The 15,966-nt window shown below is 26.7% G+C and overlaps 1 pseudogene; it reads right to left on the bottom strand.

Moving 5' to 3' along the window:
* Positions 1 to 381: 381 nt before the first annotated feature.
* Positions 382 to 1,826, bottom strand: LOC111316039 (U-box domain-containing protein 28 pseudogene; annotated as a pseudogene).
* Between the last annotated feature and the right edge of the window lie 14,140 nt (positions 1,827 to 15,966).

Raw genomic sequence — 15,966 nt, 5'->3', positions numbered from 1 at the left:
TCAAAATATAAAAATTCACTTAATTCATATAATTATTTTTAAGAATAATAAATTTAAATTTTAAATTTTAACACTTTTATTTCATTTTTATATCTTCAAATTACAACTTATTTTGTATTAAAAAAAATTATAAATAAAATTATTAATTTAAATAAAATGAATATTTTCTTTTAACAATTGAAATTTTGAATTTAAAAAATAGAAAATACAAATCCATTCTTTTTATTTCATTTTTTAATTTTTTTCTTAGAAAAGAATGATGAAAAAATAATTTTCTTTTTCTATTTTTTTCCCTTTTCCCTCCTTCCAGTTTTAATATATGTCCTTTGCCTCATTCAAATACCTATAAAAAATCATTCAAAAGATAGGAAGAAAACTCCCTAACTAAAATCAAATGAATTTCTCTTTTAATATTCCACTAACAAAATTTTCCTTTGACTTACAAACTTGGGTTTTTTTTTTTCTTTCTTTCCACCATCTTTTCTTCATTAAAAGAAAAAAAAAAAAAAAGCAAGGTTCCTCAAAAGGGCATAATATGGGTAGTCTTAGTATCATAACTTGATAAACAAGACTTGGAATTAACACGAAAAATCTTGAGCAAATCGGCCGACATTTGCCTAACTGCAGGAGAACAATTGCTTTGTATGAGCAGCAAAAACTTGGTCATCCCATTGCTACTAACCACCGCTTCTTGCGCTTTCTCGTCTCTAAACAAATAACAAACGCTCCAAAGCATCGTCACCGCATGCTCCGTCGCTTTACTCGATACTTTCAACACTTTCTGCACAATCGCTTTTAACAATATCGTATCACGCCATATCTCCACCCTCCCTTCTTTGCAAGAAGACAACGTTTCCAGCAGTTTTAATGACTTCTCGATTATCGAAACGGTCATGTTTGGTTCGGATAAGAGGTTCTTTAATTCTGGGATTATTCGAGATTGGATTAGTTTGGTTTTTACTCTTTTGGCCACTGTGATTACGATCAAACAAGATAAGCTCGCTTCGATCAATCTTGGATCCTTCTCTTTACTTAATGATTTCACCAATTCGAGTAATAATGCCTCTTTTTCGGCTATTTTGAGCTTGGATTCTCCATCGACCGCTACGGACTCCAGTAATCGAACCGATTGGATTTCCGAATCTGAGCTTCCTCGTTGTAGGACGAGAAGAATCGTCGACAAGCAATTCGATTCCAACAGCGGCTTCTTGTCCAAAATTTTTCTTTGCATCAAGTCCAAAATCTTAATAACTTGTTCGATTAATTTGATGTCAGATTCCGCATTCCTCATGAAATCGAACACAACGTTCAAAAACCCGTCCATTCTCGCAAGGAATTCGCGGTTATCCTCCGATTCTTTCGCGAAACAAACGATCTTAGTTAACGATGAAAAGCAATTGTTGTCAAGCTGTTTGACCAAGACTTTAACCTGATCTTGAGAAGGAACAACAACTGCGTTGGCCGCCGGTTCGGAGTCGAGTTGACGGCGAGCGACTGAGTCGGACCAGATCTGAATGAGTCGCTGTAAATTCCGGTTGGGAACGAATTCTTTGCTTTGAAGAACTTGCATCGTGACCGGACAAGTGTTGTTGCCGCTGTCTAGCCACCGTTTGATGCTGGTTCTGTCGTACGTTACGCCCGTGCATAAGCTCACTGGGGATTTCATCACATCCAACGATATCGGACACCGAAAAAAACTTGTTACGGTAATGTACAAATCGTCTCTTCCCATTTTTTTCTTTTTCTCGTTTTGACAGCAAGAAAGTGAGAAAAATGAAATTTTCAGAGAGAAAAGTGAAAGCTGCAAAAAGAAAGAGAAGTGGGAGTGGAAGAGTGGAGGAATTGGGGTGGGGGTTTAAAGAAAGAGAGAGACATAGTCAAAGCATAACTGACGTCATCAATTACTTTCTTATTTCGAAAAAAATGCCTTTTATGTTTTATTGCATTTTTAGTCTTTGGTCAAAGGAAGAGTGTGGTTTTGGAATTGGGGGCATCTTTACTTGCGTGTACTTCAGATTTTGAGATTGAAAATATGAGCCCTCAGATGCATGTCAGAAATGATGTTATGGATCACGAGCTGAAATGAACGGTGAGAGATTAGATGGAGGATAAAGAAATGCGTAGAATGAAGATGGAAACGTGGGGTGGGGAAAGGGTGGGGGCCAGCGGAGGGTTCGGTTTGTCGGTCTTCATTGCATCATTTGTACGTTGAGGAGACCCGTGGATCTTCGATTTGTGGAAGCCGGTTTTTTTTGCTTACTTTTTCAGTTTAATATTTATTTTTAAAGTTTTTTTTGTGGAAAATTTGTTTCTTTCACTTTTAAATTTATTGGCAAATAGGTTTGAGCTATATTCGCTCTACTTTTGACTTATTGTTTTTTTTTTTGAACTTGTTTTAGCGCCGATTAGGATAAAAAAAAACACTTCTACGGAAATTTTATAGAAAAAGTTTGTAAAATTTTTTATAAAAAATGAGTGAATAAAAATTAAAATTAAAATTAAAAAATTTAATCACATATATCAAACATATAAAATTTTAAAAAAATTTAATAAATTTTAATATATTTATTAAATAAATATTTTTAATAAAAAATATTAACAAAATTTTTATCGTTTAATAAATATCGATAAAATTAAAATTATAAATTTAATAATTTTTTATATATTATTGATTTTTATATCAAATTTTATCAATCTATTAGTTTGAATTTTTTATTAAAAATTTTATTTACTTATTTTAAAAAAAAAAAATTTATGAACTTCACTTATGAAACTTTATGTAAGTTTTATCCAAAAAATTTGTTTAAAAATCATAATGTTTAATTTTTTTTGAATTTATTTCTTAAAATTTGGATTAAATTCAAATATTAAACGTATATATCAAATTAAATTAGATTTCAAATCAAAAAATCAAAAATAAAAAAAATAATCAAAACAAATTATATATTGTTATTAGTTTTTATATATATATTATTAGATTTTATAAACTAAAGTAATTATATTATATCTAAATTTATTTAAATACATTTAAAATCATGTTAAATAATCTATAAAAATTTTAAAAATTAAATTTTAAAAATTAATAAACATTACTAAATTGAATCGATAAAATTAAATTCAAATTGAAACTGTATAAAAAAATAGTTCGGATTTAAATTAAATTTTAAAAATTTATAATATTATACATTATTCAAAAATTGAATCTAATTTAAATTATTATCACCACTAACATAAATAAAACTTCACTTTTTTTTTGTTATTTTTTATTTTATTTTAATATTATGTTATTATATCATATTTAATATTGCTACATATACTTTTCATTCTCTTAAAGTCTTTTGATCTCCTTTCTCCCATTCTCATATATTTCTCTTAATTAAGTGTCGGAAACTTCAAAATACATCAACAAATATTTATGATAAATCCACACCTTTGACCTTCTTCTCTATGACAAATCCACTACTATTTCTATTTCAGCTTGTTGCAGCGAGTCCCTCGTCTAGCAGATTAAAAAATACATCAACAAATATCTATAAAAAAAAATGCTTGACGATCTTTATAAGTAATCATATATCATCTTACTTTAAAATTTGGGTTATAGATTATTTTGTTAGACTTGAAAGCAAAACTAAAATAACTTGTTGGAAATAATTGCTTCAAATAGTGGAAAATATAATTTCTTGTCCGGGTTGTGTTTTTGGACTTTGATCAAAGTAATTGTTCAAAACTGGTCACTTAAGCTCTGTTTATTTTGCGAAAAATAATTTTTATATTTTCAGATATTTATTTAATTAAAAATTGGTAATCAACAAAAAATAATTTATTGACCAACGAAAAATAAAATTATTTTTTTAAATTATCTTATAGAATTGAAAAGGAAAAAATATTTTTTGAAAAGAAGCTGTTTATAACTAAAATTATTTATTAATACTTTTGAGTATAATTTTATTTATAAATAATATTATATTAATAAATAAATATATCAAGAATAATAAATAATTTTATTTTAATTATTTTTTATATTAACATAATAATTTAATATTAAATATTATTATCAAAATATAATTATTTTTTAATATAATAATTTTAATATAATTTAATAATAAAATAATTTTTAATATTTTAATATTTATATTAATATTATTTAAAAATTAAATTAAAAAAAATCAAATAACGAAAAATATTTCTTATTAACTTATTCAAACAATCAAAAATTTCTTTCAATTCAAAAAGTTTAAACATTTTTAAAAAATTATTTTTTGCAAAATAAATAGAGCCTTAACCATGCTTTACTTGACAAAAACGCGTTCCTAAGTAGAATACAAATCTGGCTTTGGCTCGTTTTAAATCTTACCGTACTAATTTAAAGTACACTAAGGCAGCCTTAATTTGATGGATCGTTGAAAATTTTTATTACATTGAAAATCAACTTAAAAGAAAATTTTCAATTAAAAAGTGTTGAATAAGATGAATAGGTAAAGACCTACATTTCACCTAATGCAAAAAAAATATTCAATAATTTTTTTTTATTTTTATTTTTAATTATCGTCCCTTAAAAACACTCTTTCATTATCTGCAATGAAAAATTAAATTTTCAAATTTCAATATTTTATGGTTATCAAATAACATATTTATATTCAGCATTTAATTTTAAGTAAAATATCAAACAATAAGTTATGAATTATTAACTCGTTTATTACTGGACATGCAGTTGGGAAATAATATTAAAGCTATTATTTTGCAGTAAATGAAATTTATGAAGATACAAGTATACAAATAGCCATGCACTTGATTCCAGGACATCATTGCAATAGCACCGAAAGCTTCACATAATGCTAGTCTGGGGGCACCCAACATTATTTGCCTTGATAATCTACATAGCTTCATCATTTTCTTTTAGTTTCACTCACCTTTAAAAATATTTCCCATAAAGTTATCCTATGAGTTAATTACACATTTTCTATTTGAATTTGAAAAAAAAAAACTAATACCTAAAAAAAATAAATTTTGCAATTTACATCTTTAACTTTAAAATTATATATTATATTAATTTAAATTCTAATATCATAACTATATAAACTTATATATATATATGATATTTGATAAAAATTATTAAATTTTATACTCGTCGCACATATTTAAATATATTTAAACATATATATTATCTGTATCATAGCAATTTTCTATGATCGGTTAGTTATTATATATCATGTAATATCCATATGAAATTTTAAAAAAATAGTTAACATTTTTATTTAACAAATGATATGGATATAATAAAATTATATTAATTGATCAGATATCATATAAGTGAATTAAGCTAATAATATTAAAAAATTTTGAATTAAAATAATATATTATTTGAAAAATTAGAGTGCAAATTATACAATTATATTTTTTAGGTATCAAATTTATATATTAAAATAATATCACAAATGATTCTCGAATTATAATGAAATACTTAATGTGATATTTAAATTTTAAAAATTTTTAATATGATACTTGAATTATTAATTCATTAATTAATGTGATACTTTAAAAGATGTTTATCAAATACATATCATCATTTTGAGCTAAGGTATTATATGTGACTACTATATTAATTAACAGATTCAAAATTTAAAAATCACAATAAATATTTTTAAAATTTAAATATTACATTGAATATTTCATTATAATTTAACGATCATTCATGAAATTAACCTTTATATATTTTTTAAAAATTCAAATATAAAAATATAATTAACTCTTATCTTTTTACTATTAACAATATTTTCTAGCCGGAAAAGATTAAATATATAATATCTTATTAAATAATTGGTAAAATGTTTTTTTTGTTTTTTCAAAGAGTTGATTTAAATTTCACCATCTCCTAATATAACCAAAAAAAAAAAAAAATGCATTGATTAGTTCAAAATTTTGTCAAAACCCAAACCAATCCAAATTGAATGCAGTTGTCCTAGTTTTGTGGTACAACTTAACTTAGGATAGAGTAAACACTATTACTATAAAATATTATCCAATTAATCCTACTAAGATATGGGTTCCTTATGAGTGGTTAATATTTGATAAGGTTCAATTAATTTCAACAAACTAAAGGTACATTGACTTCAGACGGTACAATTAGTTTAATTAAATAAAGAATTTTTTTATATTCTTATATAGAACTTTAGTTATTAAAATTAGTGGTATTTTATGAATAGATCATATGGATGTTGATAAGGATAATTAAGATTTCACTTTATCTTCAAAAAAAAAAAAAAAACACTTTAAGATGGATTTCAAATATGAAATTTAGCATACAAGTTTTCTGGCTTTGAAAGATTGAAGTTCCGTTGATGGTTTTACTATTATTTTGATTGTTTTTATTGGTTTGGAATCGGCTCGTGAGTTCGAGTGTTGATCTTTTAACAAAAATTTAATCATGGGATGGCAAAGTTAGAATGTCAATTAAATGATCAACGGGTCTGCTGGAGATCTGCTCCTGCTTTCGTTTGTAATCATGAACCTGATATTGATTAATCTTAATGCTGTTTTCTCTTCTTATAAAAAAAGAAAAATGAATCATACACCGCCAATCGCCTTGGATGAAGGATTTGCAACATGCAATTTTAAAGTTAATTGTCACAGTACGTAGATTTTTTAATTGTCACAGGACGACTAGCAAGTCTTACTTGAAGAAAATTGGGATCAGATATGTTAAAGGATAAAGCTTTGTTTCATATTAAACATTTTACATGCTTCTTTTAGTTTCTTAACACGATTCTTAAGAAAATCACATTTCAAAACTAACAATTAGGGTATGAGAGGTCAAAGTTCATATAAATTCCAGAAGAAAATCTCATCTTTTCAATACGAGAATCAAGTTTCATATCCTCATCCTAAAATTCATGCTTTTTACAATTTGAAAGCAAGATTTAAATTAATATTGCTCTTTTTCTTTTTCTTTTTCTTTTTTTGTTAATTTTGGCATCAAATTTCGAATGGGAAAACAGTAATTTTATAAAGATGGGATGGAGACGTTTTGGAACTTTTAGTTGTACGTGATATCTTTGATTTAACCCACAATAATAAAGTTATTGTCTCTTGTTTGCGTGGGTGGATAAAAATAAACCTCGATTATTTTTGGTCTAAAATCTTAGACCACAAGTTATGATTCAATGGTCAAAGTTCAAAGAGAGTGGTTTAAAAATCTAAACTTCAAATCAACCTTTACTTCTCAAATCATTTATTAATTATTTAACTTAAAATTAATTAATAATAATTAAAAAAATTTAACTTAAATAAAAAATTATAAAATATTAAAAATTTATTAAATATAAAATAACTTACTTTAACAATATTAACGAAAAAAGAGTCCAAGCTGAAATTAAATTAATATATATTAAAGTCATATTTGATATATAAAATAATAAATAAAATACTATGATAATTATTTTATATTATATTTAGTTTATATCTAATTAAAAAAAATAAAATTACAAAAAAAATTATTATCTTCTTGATATAAGATGATTCAATTCTATTAAAGTAAATAAAATTATTTTAATTTATGAAATTAAATTTGTATATCTTATTATATCATTAAAAATTATATTAATAATTTAAATTATATAAACTTAAAAAAAAATAATTTTGATCAATAAATAAATAATTTTATTTTAATCATTGTACACATCAAACATAAGATAAAATGATATTATTTAATTTAATCTTATTTATAATATCATTTTATCATATTTTATCATAATTTTATATAGTAAATATGACCTAAAATAATTAAATATGTTTTAAAAAAACTCCAATGTTTGATATACTAATTATAAATATATAAAACAAATTAACAGATTTTTTTATCCATATGAAAATTCATTGAGCTTAGCCAAACACAAAGAGTACTTGTTTCTTGAAAAGAAAACCTACACAAAGAAAAATATATAGCAAACCCAAATTTGATTTAATTGATTCATTTAATTACATTTAAAAAATTAATATTCAATAAATATAAAATTTAAATCTCAATACCTTAAAGATAGATTCCATGGACACCTCCAACGGTTAAAAAACAAAATAATATAAAAATTTTCTATTTTTAAAATTTTTTATTAATAAATTGATAAAATTTATTAATAATTTTTAATATATTATAAGTGAACACCTTTAAAAAAATCATATATATGCTACTGCAACACTTATAATTTTTTTTAAACTGTGATTTTTTTAATAAAAAATATAGAGCTTAAAGCAAATGATTTCATTTATATAATGGGATAAAGATTTTTATTCAGTCTTCTATCCTAATTCTTATGCAAGCCAAAAAATAAATTTTCCTTGCACAGAGTGATAGTCAGGATATTGATCTCAATTATTATACGTTGGCCTTAAAAGTCTAAGATCACAAGCCAAGGTTGAAAATATGACAGTTGAAAGTTCAAAAGATTACTAACCTAAAAGCTATTTATAGCTTTAAGTTTAGATTTGATGATCCGTATATTTTTATAATATAAAATATTAAAATTTATATATTTATATTATATTTTATATAAAAATTATGTATCATAATTTATATTAATATGAAAATATAAAACATAATTTTTTATTTTGTTAAATTTATATATATAGTTATTATTATAATTTTAAGTTATATCGCTTTCGTGTTTTATTTTTATATTATATTCATGTCGTGTCATCATATTATATTTTAAATTATCAGGTTTACTTAAGGTTTTATACTTTTCTTGAATTTAATTTAATTTTATGTTAAATTTATTTAATTATATTATAATTTATTGATTAATTAATTTATTTAAGTAGTCAATAATTTTTTTATGAATATAACACTTAATCTTATAATTATAGTTTTCTTTAAAAGCTACTGTGAAAGAGGATCCAAGCTTTGAATTAGTAATTGTAGATATTGAATTTTTTTTGTGTTTACTGGATTAAATTTTATTTTCAAGTTATATTTATTAATATTAAAATCAATTAATAATTAAATATAATAATTAAAAACAAAAAAAAAACAAAAATAGAAAAAAAATAAAAGATTAGGGTGGCAGTGGTGCCTTACATAGCACCACTAGGCACCCACCCCTCTAGTCACCCATACCCTGCTAACACTACCATTCATGTCCTGTCCCCTCACCATACCTTGCAAACCCTGTTCACCCCCTGTTTACCAGAGCCAATGCTTTAGACATTCATAAGACTAGCCTCTTTAAGGCACCTGAATCCTCCAAACTTCAAACAAAAAACCCTCAATCCCTTGGAGCCTCTGTGTTCTACCCCTAAGCACCGATCTCCCTTTTCCCTTGACTCGTGCACAGAAGCACCTAAACTCTTTCTCACGCCCAAACATTCATACACACCTAACCTTTAAAGACCCAGCTCCAAAAACCCACAACCTGTTCTCCCTACAGTGTGTTCCCAGAACCATAACCCTTCAACCTCACCTATCACCTAGAGAGCTAAAGGCCTTTTGCTTTCACCCACACAGACACCTCAGCCAAAACACAAAAAAAAAAAAAAACAATAACAAAAAATCAACAAAAAACCACAATCATCGCAGATTAGGCAAGGAACCTAGCACTAAGGTGCTACCTACAAAAAGCAAAAATACATCAGTTTTAGTTTTTTTTTTTAAAAAAAAAGGGAGATCAAAACCTTAAACTCTGATCTACGACGATCGGGGTTGTTTCTGGTGAAAAGGACACCATATCTGAAAAAAGGGCATCGAAGAGAGTTTGTTTGAGCATTTTGACGTTTTTCAACCACAAACGACCATCGAAAACTACTGCTTGTGGTGACCTAAGTGGTGGTCAACATGACCGTTTGGAGGTCGGATAGTGGGAGAGCTTTGGAGCTCTCTCTGGAGCTTTAGAATGTTTTTTTTTTTTGAAGAGGGTTTAAAATGAAGTAAAAAATTTTTTTTGGTTTTATATAGAAGATTAAATCCCAAAACAACATCGTTTTGGGCAAGAAGGATCCACACATCAACCCAAATCTGACTCGGGATCCGTGCGACCAGACCCAATGACCCATTTTAGTTATCCTTGAATCGGTCCAAACGAACCATGAGTGAATCGGTTCAAACCGGTCTGAACCGTTGAACAGTCGAACCGATTAGACCGACATTAACCGGATCATTGATCGGTACGATTCAATTTTTTTAAATATTTTTTAAATATTTTAAATTTTTTTATATTGTTATTTTTGTTATTTTAAATTTTATTTTTAATATTTATACATGATAATTTTTTAAATTTGTTAGAATAAATATTTGATTGTTTTTAATAATAATAAAATGAAATAAAGTAAGATAATAACTAAAAAGAATACTAAAATGCTTAATAATAATAATAATAATCTAAAAATAATGATAATAAGAATAAAATATTTTTTTTTATTTTTCCTGCCTAGATATTGGATGAAATAAAAACTTCAAATCTTAAAATATAATTCTGCCTAGATGTTGGAGAATTAAAAAAAGTTAATAATGATAATAATAATAATAACAATAACAATAATAATAAATTTTCATAAAAAAAAATATATATGAAAAATTTTTAATTAATTTTCAAAAATTATAAAAATTGAACTTGCTCCAAAAATTCGTCAACATGTTGGAGATTTTAAAAGATATTTACATTTTTAAAATCCAAAAATTAAAACCATAAACCCTAAAATCCAAAAATCAAAAACCATAAACCTTAAAAAAACTAAAACGTAAATCCTCCAAATCCTAAAATCAAAACCTCAAACCTCAAACCCTAAAATCAAAACTTCAAACTTCAAATCTTAAAATCGAAACCATAAATCCTTTAAACCCTAAAATCCAAATTTTAAACACCAAAATTTAAACCCTAAAATCCAAACCTTAAACCCCAAAATTTAAACCCTAAAATCAAAGCTCTTAACCAAAAATCTCAAACCCTAAGATCGTTACTCCAAACCTTAAAACCAAAACCCTAAAATCAAAAATCCTAAAACTTTAAACCCTCTAAACCCTAAAAACGAAACCCTAAACCCTTCAAACCCTTAAAACTCAAACTAAAACCCCAAAATATGAATCTTCAAAATCTTGAAACCCTAACCTTTAAAACCTCGACCTAAGCTCTAACCAAGACTATCCCAAAATCTTAAGGATAAGTATGAAAATTTTACTTAAAATAATTTGTTCTCGAATGTTGCCTAGACAATGGGGTATTTAAGAAACTTTATTTCATTAAATTTTCATGCCAATCCTTAATTCGCTTTAACCATGGGGTCAAAATCAATAAATAAAAAGAGTATAATAATAAAATGGGATCTTAAATATAAACAGTCACACTTAAGCTCCACTTAGATGTTGGAGAGTCAAGGTGGTCTCATTATATTTAAGAATCCAATTTCAAATTTGCATTTCATCATCATACACAGCACCTATTGATTAACATGCATTTGTTTATTATTGTTTGCACTCACTTACATTTATTTGTTTTTAATTTTTACTTACTATCTGATAATACCATCATTTACTTTTTCGCACAAAATATTTTTTTTAATTAACTTACTTTTAAAATTGTGATGTTATAAAATAAAACAAAAATAACATCCCGAGGGGAACAGCTTTTGATACTCTGCCTAGATGTTGAACAGTTATCAACAATTATCCTGCCCAAAGAATGTTATTTTCATTTTCAAGGGATATCATGATAAATATCAGTTAAAGGTGTTATCTTTAAAGTTCTGCCTAAATGTTAGAGAATTTTAAGATAATTTTTTAACTTAAAGATTTTCTTGATACTTCTTAATAAAGAATTTTGATAAAATAAAATTTTTTTAAAAAAGGATAAAAAGGGATTATTATTAAATTTCAAACCGAAACCATTTCATCCAACACCGAAAATAGCGTATGATTACATGGTACCAATCCATGGGTGTTATGGGGATGTTAATCCTTCCTCACACATAACTAACTCCTGGATTCAACCTGATTTTCGTAGACCAAAATTTATCTTTTTGATGAACTTTAAACCTATTTTTATAATTTTATTAAAAAGATAAATTTTTGGGTGGCCAATCGCCCCCTTAAAAAGATTGATGGTGACTCCTCTCATTTTTTTTTTAATTTTAAAATTCTTTACGTCTGACGATCCCAAAATTGTTATGACAACTTGGCGACTCTACTGGAGAGTTTTGAGAGTCAGGCCAAAATTTAAATTAATGCGCTATTAATAGTTGTTGGATTTAATTGATTTTATTTAATATTTAATTTAATTCTCTTTTTTTAGTTTTTCAAAATATATATACATGTAAGTTAATAAAATAAATTGTATGTTAGTTATTACTTTATTTTGATTCTGTGGTTATGATTTGTTTATATTATTTTGATTAATGCATTACGTTGCACACACACTTTGTATAGTCACCTACTTGCATGAGCTCTAGATCCGGGCTTTTTTTCTTTTAAAAGGAAGTAAAGTAGTTACACTATCGTGAGGCGATAACCTTCACATTTGCTAGCAAAATATTTTCACTCAGATTAAACCCTTCCCGTTAGTAGCCTATAATGAGTGAGGATTGGGGAGCCTTACTAGTTTGTAATAGACAATGATGTAAGAAATAGTCTGGGAACCTTAGATAAATAAATCCTAACCCAGCATATTAAGAGCCATAGGAAGCTTGCCTAGGATAGCATCATGCCACCTTTTAAAAAATTACCAAAAGTTAGGACATTATATACATTATATTATTTTGTTATATGGTTGTTATATTATTTCTCTTACTTGTTTGTTTTGAATTCTTGAGTCATTTTATTTTTTTTATATATTCTTTGATTGTGTGCATTATATTTTAAGATGTGGTATTTATTTTAGGTCAGTCATTTAAAAAAAAGAAAAAAAGAAAAAAAAGAAAGGCAAAGAAAAAAAAGTTCTCATGGAGCCATTAATGGTGTTGACCTTTTGTAAAAATCATTTAGAAGTCCAAAGCCAAGCCATTTTTTTCTTTCATAAAAATTACCTAATTTAGGATATGTGAGGCACTTCGATACAGTTTGTGTTTAAGAGTAATAACAATGAAAATAAAGTTAGGATAAGAAAAAAAAAAAAGAAGTTAGGTTAAAAAAAAAAAAAGAGATTTAGGATAGGTAAGAAGTTTGTTTTCTTTTTGGAATTTGGTCATTCCATTCATCATTAAGTTAGTTTATATATTTTTGGGTTATTCTATTTTTTGTATATATCTTTGTATCATTATCATATTCAAGCATTCATAAATATGTTACATGCAAATTAGAAATTGTACCATTCATTTAGCAAGAATAATAACATAAGCATTGTTGGTGTTAAACCCTTGAAATAATATTTTTGTTAGTGAGTATAAGAAGCCAAAAATATGACAGATTGAAAGCTCGAATTAGTGCATTAGAACGAAATCAAGAGGAGTTTGGTTATGATATCCAAGAGGTGACAAAGTAGCTGGCTGAGTTGATGAAAACCGTGGATAGACTCAAGAAATTTACTTTGACACTTTCTCAAAAATCCTTACCAACTTTAGCCTAAATGAGTCTTATGAATTCATGAACTCATGATTAATTGATTCCCATTAGGCCTGGTAAACTTTTAAAGCATGCTGAATCATTCCATGGTTTGCGCAGTAATGAAAGTTTGGATAAGATCATGAAAAGGATGAGTGATCTGACTATTCAAGTGTCTGAGCTCCAAAATTTGATTTTCAGGATGAGGATACTAGGTTTCGTGCAACCTTCACTAATTGTTTCAAGCTCAAACTTGTATTCAAATCCTTCCTATGACTTTTTTCGACCTCTTTTCCAAACATCTATGATTAAATCCAAAAAATTCATACAATCTCTAAAAAGTCCATATATGAACTAAAATCTTTGGTCTTTCATTCCTCAACCACCTGTTCAGCCAATTGCTCAAGTTTGAACCTTTATATCACTATCAAATCCTAATACTCCTAGTCAACCTGTTATTCAAAAATTACCTAAGAAAAAGAAATAACCAGATCCTTTCCCCATTTCATAGAAATTTTTTTTCTTTCTCATCTGTTTGAAAGACACCTTATTGTCCTTGTGCCTTCAAAGCTTTTAAAGCTTCCATACCCAAAATAATTTGACCCAAATGAAAGATGTGAATACCATAGTGGGAATATAGGATATTCTATTAAGAATTGTAAGGGTTTAAAGCATAAGGTACAATTATTCATAGATACAAAATGGTTCGATCCAACTATAATAAGGGATTAAAAGATCTAAGAATAATGGGAAAAGGATTGCAAGATGATAAACATGGATGAGACTTTTAGTTAAAGAGGGTCTTCTAGTGATAGGTTGTTTGAAAAATAAAATGCCTTATAAATTTTTTCTGTTTGGAAATTTTTTTTTAATGTTGACATGACATTGTCTGTTGAACTTAGATATGTGAATTATGGTTCATTTTTCATTTTTGCTTTTTTGCCAATTTTCATAGTTTTCACTAAAACATTTGTCAGTTGTATATTCACTCATTCATTTATTCATTTGTGCATTCATTCATTCATTCACTCATTCATCCATTTATGTATTCACTCAATATAATGCAATTCTTATATGCTATAAAAGAAAGAATTTTTTTGAAAATAATCTTTACGATTTCTTATAAGAATCTGAAAAATATTGATTGAATAGGAGAGATGAAGAAGATCATCGATGGACAATGTGCTCAAAAAAATAATCATCTTGAAGGACCTAGCTTAAGACTCATAAGGGAAAAGCCAGAGAATCTAAATTAATAGAGAAGGTATAATCTCTTGGAAAAAAGAGTTCGAGCTATCGAAGGTAAAGATGCATCTTGTGATGTAAAGAAATTTCAGCTAGTTTCAGATGTGTTATTTCACTTAAGTTCAAGGTTTTGACGTTTGAAAAGCATAATGGAATTGGATGTCTAAAAATACATTTGGCTCAATACTGTCACAAAATGGTTGGGTATGCTGGCGATGAAAAGTTATTTATTCATGTTTTTCAAGAAAGTTTGATTAAGGCAACAACCAATTGATATTATAGTTTGAAGAGTAGTCAAATTCATACTTTGAGGGATTTATCATGGGCATTCTTAAAGCATTATCAATATATGTTAGAGTTGGCTCTAGACTGATTAACCCTTTAAAATATGAGAAAAAGCCCCAATGAGAGCTATAAAAAATATGCTATTAGATGGAAGAAAATAGCATCACAAGTACAATCACTTCTTACCGATAGGGAGCTGAATCCTTATTTATGGATACTTTTTCTTCTTCCTATTATGAAAAGTTAATCAGTAATACATTGTCAGAGTTTACAGATTTATTGTTTGTTGTGGGTAGAATTGAGGATGGGATAAAAAGATGAAAAATTATAGATGTTAGTGATGAAAAAAAAGGAGATATTTTTACAAAACAAGCCCAAGAAATAATTGTTAAAGAGCGAAATGAGAGAAATTTCACCATGATACAAGAAGATTTAATGGATGACTATTCGCAATGGTTATCATATTATCCTCAACTGATATTTCAGATCAATGATTTTCCCCAACCACTTCATCTGTGTGCTCTAATTCCTTCACCATAAATAATTACAGAACCAATGATCAACTAAAGCCATTCACGAAGCCTTAAAAAAAAAGAGAGTCAAAGTGTATCATTCACTTTCAATACCTTACGTTGAGCTCTTTACGTTACTGGTCAAGAATCATATGATCTCTTTATTTCTACAAGACTAGAAAGCCTTCGTACCCAAAATGGTATGATCTTAATGCTAAATATGAATTTCATGATAGAGTTAAAGGGCATTCCATAGAAGATTGTACTACCTTCAAAGAAACAATTCAAGCTTTGATTGATGCAAATACTACAAAGTTTAAAGAGCTGGTTGGTGGTCTTAATGATTGATAATAGTAGAGTTGCAAGTTAGTGATGCTAAAGTTGAAACATCAAAAGGGAAACTTTTGT

The sequence above is a fragment of the Durio zibethinus genome, chromosome 24, assembly GCF_047325235.1.
Source record: "Durio zibethinus cultivar Kanyao isolate XHJ-2024 chromosome 24, ASM4732523v1, whole genome shotgun sequence".
Taxonomy (NCBI): Eukaryota; Viridiplantae; Streptophyta; class Magnoliopsida; order Malvales; family Malvaceae; genus Durio; species Durio zibethinus.
This window is presented reverse-complemented; position numbering and strand designations above follow the sequence as displayed.